General features: G+C 45.1%; 1 long non-coding RNA gene across 1 annotated transcript; it reads right to left on the bottom strand.

The window, feature by feature from the left end:
- Window positions 1–201: 201 nt before the first annotated feature.
- LOC113627781 (uncharacterized) lies at window positions 202–11,976 on the bottom strand. The gene is made up of 4 exons (XR_003435727.1): window positions 11,809–11,976; window positions 2,317–2,418; window positions 1,084–1,263; window positions 202–318 (listed from the first exon to the last, which is right to left on the bottom strand). It is a non-coding gene; the product is annotated as an uncharacterized LOC113627781 (long non-coding RNA).
- Window positions 11,977–12,322: the final 346 nt, after the last annotated feature.

Here is a 12,322-nt window from a genome sequence, read left to right as displayed (position 1 = left end):
ACTATCCCCTCTTTACAGGTGAGGAAACTGACCGGCAGAGGGAAGGGAGCTGCCTGGGGTTCGTGCAGCAGCTCCAATGAATGACAGAAATGTCAGTCCCCACCAACCAGACTAGAAGGAGAGGTACAGGGCAGCCCACACACCCACCAGGCAGTGGCAGGGCTGGCACGTCCACCAAATCACCAACTCCAGAACCCAAGCTCTTCACACCTGGCCTGCCAGGGCTGGACAGGACCCCAAGCCTCCCACTGCCTCCCAACGCGGGAAGCTTCCGCAGCAGGATCGTGGCTTGTTTTCTCCTTAATTGGGACTCACCTTCTGGAGAAACCATATTGCAAGAACAGTACATTATCTGGGGCCCACACTGGAAGAGCGTGTTTATCAGGACAGCCGGAGCACCATGCCTGAGGGATGGGCATCTCCATAATTCCCACTTCCCCGCAGCCGGGACCCTAAGAGCAGAGAGCAGGGAGTCTCTTGGGGCTGCTGAAGCCGCCACCTGCCCCTGGAGCAAGCGATGGGGTATGAAAGCAGAGCCCGGCCGCCCGCAGACCGGCATCCCCTTCACCCCAGATCATCAGTGTAGTGAACAGGACCCCACAGGGCGGGGAACGGTCTTCCACCTTGGGGTCTCCATCGGGTGATTTTAGCTACAGTCTGTCACGAGCCATTATCCATTTTACCTATTTGTTCAACATTCATTCCTTTATTTAACAAAGTTCACTGAGTGCCTGTATGGGGCAAGCATCCCTCCAGATGCTGACAACACAGACGTGGACGAGACAGACCAGGTCTAGCGGGCGAGACAGAACCGAACAAATCATCACACGATTCGCTAGTTAATGACACTGCCGTGAGGCACAAGGAGCAGGGGAAGCCCCCCCAGGGCGCTCGCCGGGGATGCCGAGAGCTTAGCGTCTGCGCACCGGTGCCAAGCCGAACCTCAGAGACAGGGTTTTGGGTGAAGTAGAAAAGAATAGCTTTATTGCTTTGCCAGGCAAAGGAGGAACACAGTGGGCTCCTGCCCTCGAAAACTATGTGTACCAGCCCGGGAGGAGTTGATAAGGAGTTTTATAACAATACCTCCCAAGGGCGGGGTTGCTGACAAGATGAGGGGCCGCGGGGTCTCAGGCGCGAGGCCTTGCTGAGCTTCTCGGGTCCCTGTGATCTCGCCTCCTAGCCTTGGCCGCTCCTCCCTTGATTAGCAGCTGTTCGAACCTTCCCTTTGGCACTCAGGGGAGGTCATGGAGGCCGGAGTCTTGCCTACAAGAAACGGGGGGCCAAAAGGCTTCCATGCCCAGCAGCCCCATGGGGTCCTCCTCGGTTTCACCTGGGAGGCCCCAGAAGGCTTCTTGGGGGCGGAAACCCCTAGAAAGAGGGCGACCAAGGAGAGGAGGAGATGCTGGGTGAGGGAGTAGCATAAGACGGGAAGGAGCCTTTCCGTTTTCACTCCAGTATCAGTGAGGCCCTGACAGTGCCCTTCCTGGGCGTGTTTGCTCTAGGACTCTGCCCCTGGGCTCTGCCCAAGGCCCCGGGACACACAGAGGCTTTGTCATAAGGGAAAGGCAGGCATTTCTGGACCATCTCCTGATGCACTTCCTTCTCCCTTCCTCTCTTACCCGCCCCTCCTGCCACACAGCTCGGCCATGAGGATTCTTGCTTTAGGAGGGAAGTGGGGACCACTGAGAACAGGGCGTCCCTGGGACTGGCAGATGGAGCCTCTGACACAGAACTTCCCACCTGACTGGAAGTGGAAGCTGGAAGCCAGTGGGGTGGGGGGAGCAGTGAGGGTCTCCTGAACCCCCCAGGGAATTCCAGGAATGTGGCCAGAGCCCTGGAAGATGCCCAAGGAGCCACTGGGCGAGTCTACAAACGGCAGAGGGAAATGTCTCAGGTAACCCTGCATCTCACCCTCCCCCAGACCCTGCAGTATCCCCTTCCACTCTGCCCACCCATCCCCCACCCCGAAGCCAGGGGAGCTGTTCCAAACCCAATCCCAGACTTCCGGTTTCTGGCCTAGCACAGAGGAAGCTTGGAAGCTGCCCCTCAGTCCTAACAACAAGTAAAAAACTGAACAAGCTGAAAAATCAACAACTCTTGTTAGATTCGTGAAAGAAGCGAGGCCACAGGGCAAACCGCATCAGAGGCACCGACAGGCAAGCGCAGAGACCCACGGCTCCGGGAGCAGAAAGCTGCCCAGGAACCAGGACTAGGGAAGGGAAACGGAACGGAAACTGACGAGCTGCTGGAGGCCCAGTGTGGATGAGGCTGAAAGTTGAAACTCCAGAGGGGGCCCAGTGCGAGAGGGGTCCTCACCTGTTTGTGAACTTTACCTCCAGGTCCCCAATCTGCTCTCACAAGTGAATATTGGAGGGAAAATCCCCGTGTGCTTCCAGCAGGGGAGGAGAAAAGGAACCACTGTGAAATACACCAGAATATCCGTTCTTAACAAGGCCAGCCCTCCTAATCTATCAGATTTAATCTATTAGTTTAACCTAATCAGAGCCTAATCTCCCTGGGTCTGATCAGAGCCTAACAGAGGTGAGAAAGGGGAAACACCCAACTCCAAGCCACTCTAGCCATCCCTCCCCACTTATGGGGGTGGGAAGGGATGAGAAACATTCATGAAGTTCACAGTTCTGTAAGCACAGGTTCACTACAGAACTGAGACCTAGAACTCTTCCCCTCCCCCCACCTCACCACTGCATTACTAAAAGCCTATTTCCAGAAGTTTCTTTTACCCAGTACATCATGTCCGGCTTTCAAGAAAAAGTTACAAGGCATACTAAAAGGCAAAAAACATAGTTTGAAGAGACAGAGCAAGCATCAGAACCAGATTTTTTTTTTGCGATATGCGGGTCTCTCACTGTTGTGGCCTCTCCCGTTGCGGAGCACAGGCTCTGGACGCGCAGGCTCAGCGGCCATGGCTCACGGGCCCAGCCGCTCCGCGGCATGTGGGATCTTCCCGGACCGGGGCACAAACCCGTGTCCCCTGCATCGGCAGGCGGACTCTCAACCACTGTGCCACCAGGGAAGCCCCAGAACCAGATTTTGATATGGCAGGGAGGTTAGAAATATCAGACCAGGAATTTAAGACAGCCATGATTAATATGCTAGAGCTCTAATGGGTAAAGTCAACTGCATGTAAGAACAGGTGTGACGTGTAAGCAGAGAGATGGAAATCCTGAGAAAGAACCCAAAAGAAATGCTACAGATCAAACACACTGGAAAGGAAATGCAGAATGCCTTTGAGGGACTTATTAGTAGAGGAACGGCTGAGGAACGAATCTCTGAGCTTGAGAATATCTCAACAGAAACCTCCAAAATTGAAAAGCCAAGAGAACAAAGACTTAAAAAAAATAGAACAGAATATATGAGGGCTGCAGGACAGCTACAAAGGTGTAACATATGTGTAATTGGGAATTCCAGCAGAAGAGAGAAAGGAACAGAAGAAATATTTGAAACAATAATGGCGGAGAATTTCCCCAATTAATGTCAGACACCAAATCAGAGATCCAGGAAGCTCAGAGAACACCAAACAAGATAAATGCCCCAAATAAACTATACCTAAGCATTTCATTTTCAAACTTCAGAAAGGCAAAGAGAAAGAGAAAAAAAATCCTGAAAGCAGCCAGAGGGGAAGAAAGCACATTATCTATAGAAGAGCAAAGGTAAGAATTACTTCCAGCTCCTTGAGAGTGGAGTGAAATATTTAAAGTGCTGAGAGAAAAGCCCCCCAAATTTAGAATTCTGTACCCTGTGAAATTACCCTTCAAAAGTGAAGGGGAAATAAAGACTTCCTCAGACAAACAAAAATTGAGGGAATTTGTGGCTAGTAGACCTGCCATTCAAGAAATGTTCAAAGCAGTTCTTTAGAGAGAAAGAAAATAATATGGGTCAGAAACATGGATTAACATAAACAAAGGAAGAGCATAGGGGAAGAAATAAAGTGAAGGTAAAATAAAACCTTTATTTTTTTTATTCTTAACCTTGAACTAACAGATAATGATGTGTTCAAAATAATCATACCAACAATGTATTTGACTATATACATAATATATATGCTTATGAATGTTTATGTATAAGTGAAATGAATGACAGCAATGATACAAAGTATAGGAGGGAGGAATTAGGATTATTTTGTTATTATAAGGGATTTGTACAACCCATGAAGTGATATAGTGTTATTTGAAAGTGGATCGGAGTAGCTGTAAATGTATATTGCAAACTCTAGGGCAACCACTAAAAACAAGCAATATCACTGATAGGGTAAGAAAGGAGAGAAAAGGGAATTATATAAAATGCTCAGGTAAAACCACAAAAGGCAGATTTGCAACAACATGGATGAACCTTGAGAAAACATGCTAAGTGAAATAAGTCAGACAAAGACAAATACTGTATGATCTCACTTACATGTGGAATCTAAAATAGTTGAAATCATAGACACAGAGAGTAAAATGGTGGTTGCCAGGGGCTGGGGTGTGGAAGTGCTGGTCAAAGGATACAAGCTTTCAGGTATAAGGTGCATAAGCTCAGGGGTCTAATGTACAGCATGGTGACCATCATTAACAATACTGTATTATATATTGAAAGTTCTCAACACACACACACACACACACACACACACAAAGGTAACTATGTGAGGTGACAGATGTGTTAACTACCTTTATTGTGGTGATCATTTCACAATATATATGTATATCAAATCATCATGTTTTACACATTAAATTTATACAATTTATTTCTGTCAATTATACCTCAATAAAACTGGGGGAAAAGAGAAGAGTTACTCCAACACAAAAATCTCCAAATATCAAGGACTTGATAAATATTTATTTCTTACTCAAAAAAAAAAAAAAACAACCCCACAAAAAGGCAGAAAAAGTGAAAGAAAAAAGTAGTAACAAAGAACCATTGTAACAAACACAAAACAGTAACAAATGTGGTAGATATTAAGCCAACTATATCACTAGTCGCTTTGAATGTCAATAGTCTAAGTGCACCAATTAAAAGACAGATTGGGGCTTCCCTGGTGGCGCAGTGGTTGAGGGTCTGCCTGCCGATGCAGGGGACGCGGGTTCATGCCCCGGTCCGGGAAGATCCCACATGCCACGGAGAGGCTGGGCCCGTGAGCCATGGCCGCTGAGCCTGCACGTCTGGAGCCTGTGCTCCGCAACGGGAGAGGCCACAGCAGTGAGAGGCCCACGTACCGCAAAAAAAAAAAAAAAAAAAAAGACAGATTGGTAGAGTGGATCAAAAAACAAGAGTCAACTATATGTTGTCGAAAAAAAACTCACTTTAAATATAAATACACATATAGATTAAAAGTAAATGGATGGAAAAAATAAACCATGCTAACACTAATCAAAAGAAAGCAGGAATAGCTAATTAATTTCAGAGCAGACTTCAAAGCAAAGAGTTTTATCAGGGATAAAGAAGGGTGTTAAAAAGTGATGAATGTCCAAATTTCCAAAAGGACATAACCCTTAATGTGTGTGCATCTAACAACAGAGCATCACAATATATGAGGCAAAAATGAATAGAATTTCAAAGAGAAATAGCTGAATCCACTATCATGATTGGAGACTTCAACACCCCTCTATCAGAAATGGACAGGTCCAACAGGTGGAAAATCAGTAAGGACATAGTTGAACTCAGCAACACCATCAATCAACTGGATAAAATTGACATCTATAGACTACTTCATCCAACAAGAGAAGATTGTACACTCTTCCCAAGCTCACACACAACATGCACCATGATAGACCACTTCTGGGCATAAAACATACCTTAACAAATTCTAAAGAACAGAAATCATACAATGTCTGCTCTCAGACCACAGTGGAATTAAACTAGAAATCAATAACAAAAAGAATACTGGAGAATCCCAAAACACTTACAGATTAAACAACATACTCCTAAATCACACATGGGTCAAAAGAGAAATTTTAAAATACAGTTGACCATTGAACAACATGTGTTTGAAATGCACAAGTCCACTTAAATGTGGATTTTTTTTTCAATAAATACATACTACAGTACTACACAATCTTTGGTTGGTTGAATCTGTGGATGTGGAACAGCGATATGGAGGATCAACTGTAAAGTTACATGCAGATCTCCACCTGTGAGGGTATCAGTACCCCTAGCCCTGTATTGTTCAAGGGTCAACTCTACCTTGAACTAAAGAGAATGAAAACATAACTTATCAAAATGTGTAGGATGCAGCAAAAGCAGTACTTAAAGGGATATTTATAGCACTGAGTGCCTGTATTAGAAAAGAAGGAAGATCTAAAATCAATCATCTAATCTACCTCAAGAAACTGGAAAAAGATCAAATTAAAATGACCGTAAGCAGAAGAAAAGAAATGATAAGAATTAGAGCAGAAATCCATAAAATTGAAAACAAGAACTCAGTAGAGAAAATCAACAAAACCCAAACCTGTTCTTTGAAAAGATCAATAAAATCAATAAACCTCTAGACAGGCTAGCTAGGAAAGAAGACTCAAATTACTAATATTAAAAATGAAAGGGGGAACACCACTACAGATCCCATGGACATTAAAATGAATACTATGGACTATGAATCAAGGAATTCTATGCCCACAAATATGATATCCTACATGAAATGGACCAATTCCTTGAAAGACACAATCTGCCAAAATTCACACAAAAAGAAATAGACAATCTTAAAAGGACTACATCTATTAAATATTACTGAGTCAATAATTAATAACCTTCCAAAACAGAAAGCACCAGACCAAGATGGGTTCACTGGTGAATTCCACAAAACATTTAAGGAAGAAATTATACAAATTCTCTACAATCTCTTGCAGAGGAAATACTTCCTAACTCATTCTGTGAGGCTGACATTATCCTAATACCAAAGCCAGGCAGAGAGATTACAAGAAAAGAAAACTACAGACCAATATCTCTCATAAACATATATGCAAAAATCCTCGACAAAATATTAGCAAACCAAATCCAACAGTGCATAAAAAGAATTACAGACCACACCAAGTCGAATTTATCCCTGGTAAGCACCGCTGTTTCAACATTTGAAAATCAATTAATGTAATCAATCACATCAACAGGCTAAAGAAAAATCACATGGTCAATTAACAGATGCAGAAAAATCACTCAATACAATCCCAAACCCATTTATCATAAAAAAAAATTAACAAACTAGGAATAGTTTACTGTTGAATGTTGAAACTTTTTCAACATTGTATTGGAAGTTCTAGCTAATGTAATAAGACAAGAAAATGAAATAAAAGGTACACTGATTGGGAAGGAAGAAATAAAACCGCCTTTGTCAACATGATTGTCCATGCGAAAAATCCAGAAGAATTGACCAAAAACAAACAAACAACAACAACAACAAAAACCTCCTAGAACAAGTGATTATGTATATCAAGGTTGCAAGATACAGTACGAGATTAATATAGGCATTCTTTGGAGATATAGTGAGTTTTGTTGCAGACCACCAAAATAAAGTAAATATCTTAATAAAGCAGGTCACGCAATTTTTTTGGTTTCTCAATTAATATAAAAGTTATGTTTACACTCTTCTGTAGTCTATTAAGTGTGCAATAGCATTATGTCTAAAAAACAATGTACCTACCTTACTTTAGAAATATTTTATTGCTAAAAAATGCTAACCAACATCTGAGCCTTCTGTGAGTAGTAGTAGTAACATCAAAAATCACTGATCACAGATCATCATAACAAATCTAATAATAATGAAAAAGTTTGAACTATTTTGAGAATTACCAAAGTGTGACACAGAGACACTCAGTGAGCAAATGCTGTTGGGAAAATGGTGTCAACAGATTTGATCGATGCAGGGTTGCCACAGACTTTCAATTTGAAAAAAATGCAATGTCTGTGAAGCACTATAAAGTGAAGAACAATAAAATGAGGTGTGCCTGTGTACAAAAATCACTTGATTTCTTATATTCCAGCGATGAACAAGTGGAATTTGAAACAAAAAGCACAAAACCATTTATATTAACACTCCCCAAAATGAAATATAAACCTAACAAAATATGCACAAGTCTTACATAAGGAAACTCTGATGAAAGACATTTTTTAAAAAAAATCTTAAATAAAAGGATATTTCATGTTCATGGGTAGAAAAACTCAAACATTGTCAAGATGTCAGTTCTTCCCAACTTGATCTATAGACTCAATGCAATTCCAAAAAGTCAAAATCCCAGCAAGTCATTTTGTGGACATCAGCAAAGTGATTGTAAAGTTTATGGGAGCTGCCTGGTGGTCCAGTGGTTAGGACTTGGAGTTTTCACTGCCATGGACCTGGGTTCAGTCCCTGGTCGGGGAACTAAAATCCTGTAAGCCGTGTGGCACAGCCAACAAATAAATACATACATACATAAAGTTTACATAAGAGGGAAAAGACTCAGAATAGCCAACACAACACAGAAGAAGAACAAAGTCAGAGGACTTGCATTACTCAAATTCAAAAAATACATACTAAAAATCTACAATAATCAAGACAGTGTGTTATCAGTGAAAGAATAGGCAAACAGACCAATGAAACAGATTAGAGAGCCCAGAAATAGACCCTTTATATAAATATAGTCAATTAACCGTTGACAAAGGAGGAAGAGCAATACAATAAGGAAAAGATAGTCTCTTCAACAAATGGTGCTGGAACAACTGGACATCCACAAGCAAAACAATGAATCTAGACACAGACTTTACACCCTTCACAAAAATTAATTCCTAATGGATCACAGACCTAAATGTAAAATGTAAAGCTGTTAAGACTTCTAGATGATAAATAGGAGAGCATCTAGATGCCTTGGGTTTGGTGATAACTTTTTAGACATCAAAGCCATGATCCATGAAAGAAAAAACGGATAAACTGGGCTCCATTAAAATTCAAAAGTTCTGCTCCATGAAGGACACTGCCAAGAGAATGAAAAGACAAGCCACAGACCGGGAGAAAACATTTACAAAAGACATACCTGATAAAGGACTGTTATCCAAAATATAAAAAGAACTCTTAAAATTCAATAATAAGAAAGCAAACAGTCCAATTAAAAAATGGGCCTAGGGGTTTCCCTGGTGGCGCAGTGGTTAAGAATCCTCCTGCCAATGCAGGGCACACGGGTTTGAGCCCTAGTCCGGGAAGATCCTACGTGCCACAGAGCAACTAAGCCTGTGTGCCACAACTACGGAGCCTGCACTCTGGAGCCCGTGAGCCACAACTACTGAGCCCGTGTGCCACAACTACTGAGGCCTGCGTGCCTAGAACCCGTGCTCTGCAACAAGAAAAGCCACCACAACGCGAAACCCGCGCACCGCAACGAAGAGTGGCCCCCACTCACCACAACTAGAGAAAGCCCGCGTGCAGCAACGAAGACCCAACGTAGCAAAAAATAAATATAAATAAATAAATTAATTTTAAAAAATGGGCCTAAGACCTTAATAGACACCTCACCAAAGAAGATATACACATGTCAAGTAAACATATCAAAAGATGCTCCACATCGTATGTCATCAAGGAAATTCTAATTACAACAGTGAGAGGGACTTCCCTGGTGGCACAGTGGTTAAGAATCCGCCTGCCAATGCAGGGGACATGGGTTCAAGCCCTAGTCCGGGAAGATCCCACATGCCATGGAGCAACTAAGCCCGTGCGCCACAACTACTGAGCCTACGCTCTAGAGCCCGCGAGCCACAACTACTGAGCCGGCACATCACAACTACTGAAGCCCACGTGCCCAGAGCCCGTGCTCCGCAACAAGAGAAGCCACTGCAATGAGAAGCCCGCGCACTGCAACAAAGAGTAACCCCCCGCTCGCCACAACTAGAGAAAGCCCACGCGCAGCAACGAAGACCCAACACAGCCATAAATAAATATATTAAAAAATAAAAATAGGGCTTCCCTGGTGGCGCAGTGGTTGAGAGTCCGCCTGCCGATGCAGGGGACACGGGTTCGTGCCCCGGTCCGGGAAGATCCCACATGGCGCGGAGCGGCTGGGCCCCTGAGCCATGGCCGCTGAGCCTGCGCGTCCGGAGCCTGTGCTCCGCAATGGGAGAGGCCACAACAGTGAGAGGCCCACGTACAGCAAAAAACAACAACAACAAAAACCCTGCAGTTTGGTGTTTATGGAAGTTTTATTCATAATTGGCAAAACTTGGAAGCAACCAAGCTGTCCTTCAGTAGGTGAATGGGTTAATAAACTGTGATCCGTCCAGACAATGGAATATTACTCAGCACAGAAAGAAGTGAGCTATCAAGCCATAAAAAAGCATGGAGGAACCTTCAATGGATATTACTGAGTGAAAGAAGCCAGCCTGAAAAGGCTGTAGACCGCATGATTCCAACTATACGACACTCTGGAAAAGGTAATACTGTGGAGACAGTAAAAAGTTCACTGGTTGCCAGGGGTTAGAAGGGAGGGAGGGATGAATAGGCAGGGAACAGTGGACTTTTAGGGCAGTGGAAATACTCTATATAATAACATAATGATAGATACATGTCATTACACATTTGTGCAAATCCATAAAATGAACAACGGCAAGAGTGAACACCAATGTAAACTATGGACTTTGGAGGAAAATGTGACCGCTTTATACGTGTCAACTTGACTGAGCTAAGGGATGCCCAGAGAGCTGGCAAAACATTCTTTCTGGTTGTTTCCAGAGAGATTAGCATTTGAGTCAGAGACAGAGCAAAGAGGACAGCCCCGAAACCCGGGAAGGAAAGCAACCAGCCCGTCTTTCTGCTCTGCCGAGATGGGGAAAGTGAGAGCTGCAGCCTTGGCTGTTGGAGCCCAGGGAAATTGGGCTCAGGGGACTCTGGGCATCCCTACCCAGGCTGCACCTGCCCAGCCCGAGGCACCGGGGGGTGGGGCACAGGCTGTGAGCCCCAAGACCTGGGCGTGTCCCCTCAGCTCTCTGAGTCTCAGTGTCCTTCTCTCGATGGACCCCCTGGACAGGGCCACCCTGTGGCCACCTGTCCTCACAGCTCCCTGCCTCTGTCTCACCCTTGGATAAGAGCACTGGATCAGCTGTCAGCAGACCTGGCACATGGTGAATGAATGAATGAATGAGTGAACGAATGAAAGCAGTGGGAATACTGGCTTGTGGTGAGTCATAAGAACTAAGTGAGAGAGCCCATGGCCAGCCCCACATTGCACACAGCAGGTGCGTAATTGATGTCGGCCCCTCCCTGTTCCTTTCTCCTCGTACCTCTCACACGTGTCCCAGAATCTGAGCTCGGCATTCGAGGCCTGACTCTCGTAGCCTCGGTCCACCACTCCTCCTGGCCATTCCCTGTCCAGCCACCCCCCAGGGCGACATTGCCGAGGAATCGGCCCCAGCCTCGGTTCCCAGATGCTGCTCTCCACACCCCATGGCAGCAGGAGAAAATGGAAATGGCTGGGTGTGGAAGTCAGGGACAGGAAGCTTAAGGTGCTTTATAAGAACCCTGTGGAAGCCAACACCCTGGTCCAGACCCCGGCTCCTGCCACTGGCCACACCCCACACACCCCTCTTCTCGTCTGCCCAGGGGGCAGCTTGCCAGGCAGAGGACATGCTTTTCCTGCACTGTCTGGCAAGACTTCCCCCTAACATGGGGCCGCGGTCAGTCCCCTTTCGGCCCAGAGCCTGTGGAGACCCCTCATGTGACACATGGACTCCCAGGCAAGGAAACTGAGGCCCCAAGGTGGAATGAGTCGCTCTGTCTCACTGCTGAACATGGCGGCTGTGCAGGTGGGTTTCCCATTTGCATGGACCTCGGTTTAAAGTTGACCCCCCCAGCCTCAATTTTCTCACCTGTAACCTGGGAGTAAGGACACCTTCCTCTTGGGCGACAGTGAGCACTGAGATCATCTTTCCTCCATTCGGTTGGCATTTATTGAGCATCTACTGTATGCCAGGTGCAGTTCCTGAAGCATGGGATACGTCGATGAACAAAACAGAGGGGATAAACTTGCCCTCATGGAATTTACATTCTAGTCGGGGGAGGTAGAAAATAAACAAATCAGAAAACCTTACAATGCCAGGTGGTGGTAAATGCTTTGAAGAAAAATACAACGTCTAGAAGGAGAAGGGGGAACATTGCCAATCTATGTCCCTTACCCGTCGTCAGGAAAGGTCTCTTTGAGAAAGTGGGGTTTGATGAGGGGCTTGAAGGAGGAGAGGCCACGAGCCATGTAGCTACTAAGGAAAGAGTCTCAAGACAGAGGGAACAGCCAGTGCAAAGGTCCTGAGGCAGGAGCACGACTATGTGTATAGGAAGAGCAAGGAGGTAAGGGCAGTGGGACAGAGCAGGGGAGAGGGCGAGGTG

The sequence above is a fragment of the Aethalodelphis obliquidens genome, unplaced genomic scaffold, assembly GCF_003676395.1.
Source record: "Aethalodelphis obliquidens isolate GAN/ISIS:26980383/991018 unplaced genomic scaffold, ASM367639v1 scaffold21, whole genome shotgun sequence".
NCBI lineage: Eukaryota > Metazoa > Chordata > Mammalia > Artiodactyla > Delphinidae > Aethalodelphis > Aethalodelphis obliquidens.
The sequence above is the reverse complement of the archived record's forward strand: the minus strand, read 5'-3'. Positions and strand labels throughout refer to the sequence as shown.